Raw genomic sequence first — 6,570 nt, 5'->3', positions numbered from 1 at the left:
CACATGCAATATAGTTTCTTACCAGCAACATGACAAACAATTGTGTCAGTAAGACCACCACCATCAAACGCAGACATTGTCAAAATAATACATCTGGATATTTGAGCATTGTTTACTGGTGATTTGCTAATGTTAGCCAATGTAAAAAGAATAACTTTGCACAAACCTTACATCCAAGAGCTGTTTCATCGGGAGGGCTTTCTTCCTCTGTGGCGTATCGTGTGGTCTCTCTCATACTGTAACTAGGAAAGGGTAAAGTTACCTAGCATAGCATCGATAGTCTCGACTCAGCCGTCTCGCGCAGTGCTATAGTGGTAAAAATAATACATTGGGTAAACTATACATTTCTAAGCAGCTTTCTCGCGCGTCGCACCATTATAAAAAGGTGGATAAACTTCAGTCGCAAGAGAACAACTGAAACTGAATATATCACTGTAATATCATTGTATTATTATCATTGTTGTTGTTTATTTTGTGTACTGGTGTGGACTAGCTACTTGTACTGGTGTGTTATACAGTATATAGAACCTTTTGAGGGTTTCTATGTAACAAGCTATAGAACCCATAAAGGTTCTATATAGAATTACTTTTTCTAAGAGTATGGAGTATAAATAATTATGCCTAAGTCAATCACAGGTTCACATGTTTAGTTATCTTTCCCAGAATAGCCTACAGAGAGAGACTTTTGACTTTTGATGTTCCTTTAATGAACAGTCAACTTATCTTTAAAAAACCGAGCGACCTAACAAAGCCAAAACCTAAACAAACTCAATTGCCTCGCCACCCACAGGCACACACACGCACGCACGCACGCACGCACGCACGCACACACACACACACACACACACACACACACACACACACACACACACACACACACACACACACACACACACACAGAGCAGGGATTAAAAAACATGCCAACAAACCCCACAGATGCACAGAAAGCCAGGTTAACAAAACCACACTACTCACACTCAAATACAAATGTCCAGCCCCTCCTCCCCCACAGTGCAGACTGCCCCCCTCAGCCCCCAAACACTGATGAAAGCCTCCACATCATTATTCATCATTACATAGTACATGTACTAGTGCTGCACGATTTGGGGTAAAGGTGCGATTAGCGATTATGGTGGACAATATTGCGATTGCGATTGTGATTGCGATATAATAAACAAGAGGTATCTAGGGACGTGCCGGCATGAGTTTTTGACGGTATGATAACCTTGGACAAAAATACCACGGTTTCACGTATCACAGACTAAAATACATGAAATATGTTACAATTTGAAATATATTAAAACTAATTAAATAAAACAATTTGAAATAAAATTATCTTTACAAAAAAATAAAACATTTTGAGACATTTGCCTGTCCCAAACATGTAAAAAAAAGAAACACCAGAAAAATAGAAACTGCACTGTGTTACAGCACATAGAAGATGGCTCAGACTGGCAAAGTTAGTTACATGTCTGTCGAGTAGTACAATGATACACCCCGTTTATTTATTTTGTAGCGACAGATGGCCTTAAACGCCACACTCACGTGACCCTTCTTGAGAGAGAGGTAACGTGCATATTTCTGCATACTTTATCGAGGGACCATGAAGGCGTCATGTGACAGGCTAACGCTAGTTGAAGCCTGGAGGTGCTGCTGCTGGCAGCTGCGACCATGGCTGCGACAGTGTTTTGCTATCAACCTTGTTAATCTCGCTATATTCTTCATCACAGCGGGTCATTACCCACTGTGCACTTAATCGTGCACTAGTTCTGCATAAGCACCTCCAGCTCTCTCCTTATTTTACTGACGTTCTCAGTAATCACACGGCTGTTTACATGCGTTTCTGAACGGCTAGCTAGTTGTTAGCATAGCTCGCTGTTAGCGATCATGGATGTTCTCTCTCTCCCTCTCGGTAAGATGTAACTTTGCTGCGCATAATATTACTTGTTTGCGGGAGTGCATGGGAGAAGCCTCCCGCTAGTGTTGATGCCCAGTGTGATGGCAGAGAAACGTGTGTTTGCTGCGTCGCGTGTAACGTTAGAGGACACACACACACACTCAAAAAGACGTGAAAAAATAATAATAATCGCACACTTTTGCGGTTATGTAATCGCACGTGCTGACATCGCGATTGCGATTGCGATTAGATTAATCGTGCAGCACTAACATGTACTCAATCCTGAGACGAGCTGTGACCATCCCCCTGACCATAGCCACAGGATCAGTGGGCCCAGCACCTCTCACCTTGTTCCTGCGTGTTAGCCAAATGGCTAGCTTAGCCTGCCCAAACAAGAAGTTCATCAAAGTGCACACCTGTTTCCTTCTGAGTGAATACACAGGCCCCAAAATGAAAACTTCAACACTGAAAAACTCACCCAGCTTCACACACAAACCATTCAGAACAGTAAAAACATGTACCAAACGGCGGCATCCATGAAAAACATGTACAACAGTTTCATTGGCATCACAGAAACAACATTCACTGCCGACCCCTGGAGTAACCCGGGCTAGGAACCTATTGGTCGCCAGGGTGCCATGAAGCACCCTCCACTGTAAATCACCAGACCTTTTAGGGAGAGGAAGCTTGTAGAGCACTCTCCACCTAAACTTTACAGGGCTCTGGTCCTCTATCACATCCTCCCACTGATGCTCCCTGACCTCCTGTAAGGCCCCCAGGTTCTTCACCTTAACACAGGCTGCATACAGAGCCTTGCTGCCAGCCTGTCTGAACCTCCCCAGGCTCGGAGTGGAGAAACACAGCAGCCTCCCTGCAGCATCCTGCCAACCCCCATCCTCAGCAGATACCTCCAGTTCTGGAAACGCTGGAGTCCCGTCCCCCTGTGGCACATTAAAGCAGTCCCGCACATTGTCCGGCAAGTTCCTCAGGACCTCCCTCAAGAAGCCCTCTACCAGTCTCAGGGAGGTCACCCCTGCCTGCTGTGCCAGCTCATGGGGGGATTTCCACCCCCCTCCCCCCGGAGACCACAGGTGGCCCAGCTTGGTTATTCCCCTGGCCGTGAAGCGGTGTCTCAGCATGGCAGAACATGTAGACCCCAGTGGCAGCAAAGGGTTGTGGAAGATGGGCTCCTCCCACAGCCATGGCCCCGGCACTACACCTCCCCCTCGTGTAGGCCTCAGCAGTCTCCAGGCTCTCAGAACAGAAGTGTAGAATCCTGAGAGCCCCGCTGTGTTCAGACCGTCCTGCTCTATCAGGAATAACTGGCGGTCCAGACCTAGACCACCAGCCTTCCGCAGCAGCGCACACGCCGGTTCCCCCCAACAGACACCAGCATGGTACAGCAGTCTTTGTGCCGCCTGGAGCCGAGAAGCTGCCACTCTGCTCTCCATATGTATCAGCCCTTGTCCCCCCTCCTGGACAGGCAGGTAGAGAACAGTGGCCCTCAACCAGTGATGGCCCGACCAGAAAAAATCCACAAGCTTCCTCTGGATTTCGGCCAGTAGGCCTCCAGGGGGATTGAGCACAGCCAGCTTATGCCACAGGGAGGACGCTACCAAGTTATTAATGACCAGCACCCTACCCCTGTAGGACATAAAAGGCAATAACCACTTCCACTTAGAAAGTCTGGCATCGATAGCCTGTAGCCTCTCCTCCCAGTTCTGTGCTACATACCCCTCCGAGCCCAGGTACACCCCCAACAGTTTCACACCTGTGTGACACTGCAGGCCCCCAGTTAGTGGTGGAGGCACCCCCCCTCCCACCGCCCACACTGCAGAGCCTCACTTTTACCCTAGTTAACCCTGGCAGAAGAAGCCCTCTGATAAGTACGGATGGAGGCAGTCCTCCACTGCGCTAGTGTCCCGCCCATCCCTGACGAGCACGGTCAGGTCGTCAGCATAGGCTGAGAGACAGACCGGCAGGCTAAAACCTAGCTGAGGTGCACAGACTCCCTGCAGCCTTCTCCTTAACAGACAGAGCAGAGGCTCTATGGCTAAAGTGTAGAGCTGGCCTGAAAGTGGGCAGCCCTGGCGAATACTTCTACCTACCTGCACCAGCCTGCTGAGGCCCAATCACCCACCTTGACAAGACATGAAACATTATTATACAACATTTTTACCATTGTACAGAAATGTGGCCCAAAACCAAAACTCTGCAGCACTTTAAACAGATACCCATGGTCAACTCTGTCAAAGGCTTTCTCCTGGTCTAGGGAGATAAGCCCAAAGTCCAGGTTGCAATGTTAAATCCAGCATGTCCCTTATTAGGCACAGATTGTCCGACATCGAGCGCTCAGGCACACCGTACGATTGATCCTGGTGTACCACAGACGCAATACACAAGTTCAGTCTGTTAGTGAGGCATTTGGCAACCACCTTATAGTCTGCGGTGAGCAGTGCCACGGGCCTCCAATTTTTTAGACTTGGGCAGGAGAGCCAGAACTGCACGTCGGCAGCTCAGCGGCAGCTCCCCAGCCCGAACGCATTCACACACCGCGCTATAAAAGTCCTGGCCGATAATGACCCAGAAGGCCTTATAAAAATCCACAGGCAAGCCATCAGCACCCGGGGCGCGGCCCGGAGTCATTTGGGCAACTGCCTTAGTCAGTTCAGCAAAGCTAAGCGGAGCATCCAAATCAGTCCTTTCTGAAGGTGAGAATTGAGGGAGGTCCTCCAACAACACATCAGTACATACAGAGTCACATACATCAGCACCATACAACTCAGAATAAAAATGCACAGCCTCATCTCACATTTCCCCAACCACTAGAGCTGTCGCGATTACTCGAGTACCTCGAATAACTCGAATAATTAAATTGATCGAGGCCAAAATGATTCGCCTCGACACGGCATTTAGAGAGACTGTTTCTTACGGACGCTTACTGGTGTGGCACAGCGCTCTTCCTGTGTAAACACGTGAGGACACAGACAGACCAGAGAGCAGCTATAGCGACTAGCGAGCGGACCCCGCAAAATGGAACGAGGCGACGGTGAAAGCAGACAGGAGGAGCCGGGAAGGGAGGAAGAACCAGGGCCGAAAAAGCGACCGAAACTATCTAAAGTGTGGGATCATTTCACGCTGAAAAAGGACACGAATTCAGTGGTGTGCAAGTACTGTAAGGCGATACTTGCATTTCACAACAGTACGTCGTCAATGCTGCAGCACCTGAACCGTAAACACCCAGTCTACACATCCACCAGCGCATCTACTTCGAGCGGAGCAAGGTAACGTTAACGTAACGTTAACTATACACAACGCTAATGTGTATGCTAATGATTGCTACTTGATATTAAGACTAGTAGTAGTTGTGCTGCTGGCTTGCCACGTTGCCAATATGACTATTAGTAAGTGCATTCACGCTGCATTTTTTTGATGTGGCTAGCTAGATGTGGCTAGCTCAACCTAACGTTAACCTAACGTTAGCGGCTAATTTAACAGCGTTGTGTGTGTGTGTGTGTGTGTGTGTGTGTGTGTGTGTGTGTGTGTGTGTGTGTGTGTGTGTGACTGTGTGTGTGATCACACTAGCCTGTTGGTGTGTGAGAGAGAGTGAGTGTGTGTGTGTGAGAGAGAAAGAGTGTGTATGTGGAGAATGTACATACATTTACACACCCTAGACCGGTCGACTCTTCTCATGATGATTGCAAACAACTATTTAATTGGTGCATTTTAGGCTCCAATTATTACACCACCTGACCTGTTATCTTGCTATTCTGATATTTGTGTCAATAATAGGCAACAGGTCTAGGGTGTGTAAATGCGCATTCTCCAGTTTTGTTATGAACTTACCTAATAAATATCAATATTAATTATTATTTCACCTCTTTTTCAGCGGATCACAGCGTACAATGGACAGCTTTATAAGGACGGGTCCATCATGTTCAAGTGAACAAGCAGCTGAGTTCAGCAATAGCATTTTGAATATGATTGTGACAGACATGCGCCCTCTGTCCATGGTGGAAGATAAAGGATTCAGAAAGATGATTGCGAGTTTCAACCCGAACTACACACTTCCCTCAAGGACCTTCTTTACCAATAAGATGGAGAAAAAGTATGAGGAGGTCAAAGGCAAGTTGATCGAGAGGCTTAAGACGCCAAACATGATGGCACTCACTACTGACATTTGGACAAGTGTAGCGACAGAGGCCTATATGGGGGTGACGTGTCACTTTCTGAGAGAGGATTGGGAAATGGAGTCCCACTGCCTTACAACCATGCCCCTTGAAGAGAGACACACAGGTGCACATATTGCAGAGTGGATTGAAGAGGTTATTGCCAAATTCGAAATTCCACCAGAGAAGATCAAAGCTGTTGTCCATGACAACGCGTCCAATGTCATATCAGCTGTGGCCATTCTGGGGAAAAAACATGGATGGGCATCAGTGCGATGTGCAGGTCACACCCTAAACTTGGTGGTGCAGGCTGGTCTCAAGAGCAACCCAGCTATCTCCAAGACTGTGGGTGCTTCAAGATCCCTTGTCGAACACTTCAAGAGAAGTGAACTGGCATGCACCAAGCTAAAGGCTAAGCAGAAGCAAATGGGCTCAGGGCACTCCAGTGATGAAAAAATGCTGGTGCAAGATGTAAGTACTCGCTGGAACTCTACTCATAAAATG

The sequence above is a fragment of the Poromitra crassiceps genome (assembly GCF_964638095.1).
Source record: "Poromitra crassiceps genome assembly, chromosome: 13".
Lineage (NCBI taxonomy): Eukaryota > Metazoa > Chordata > Actinopteri > Beryciformes > Melamphaidae > Poromitra > Poromitra crassiceps.
The sequence above is the reverse complement of the archived record's forward strand: the minus strand, read 5'-3'. Positions refer to the sequence as shown.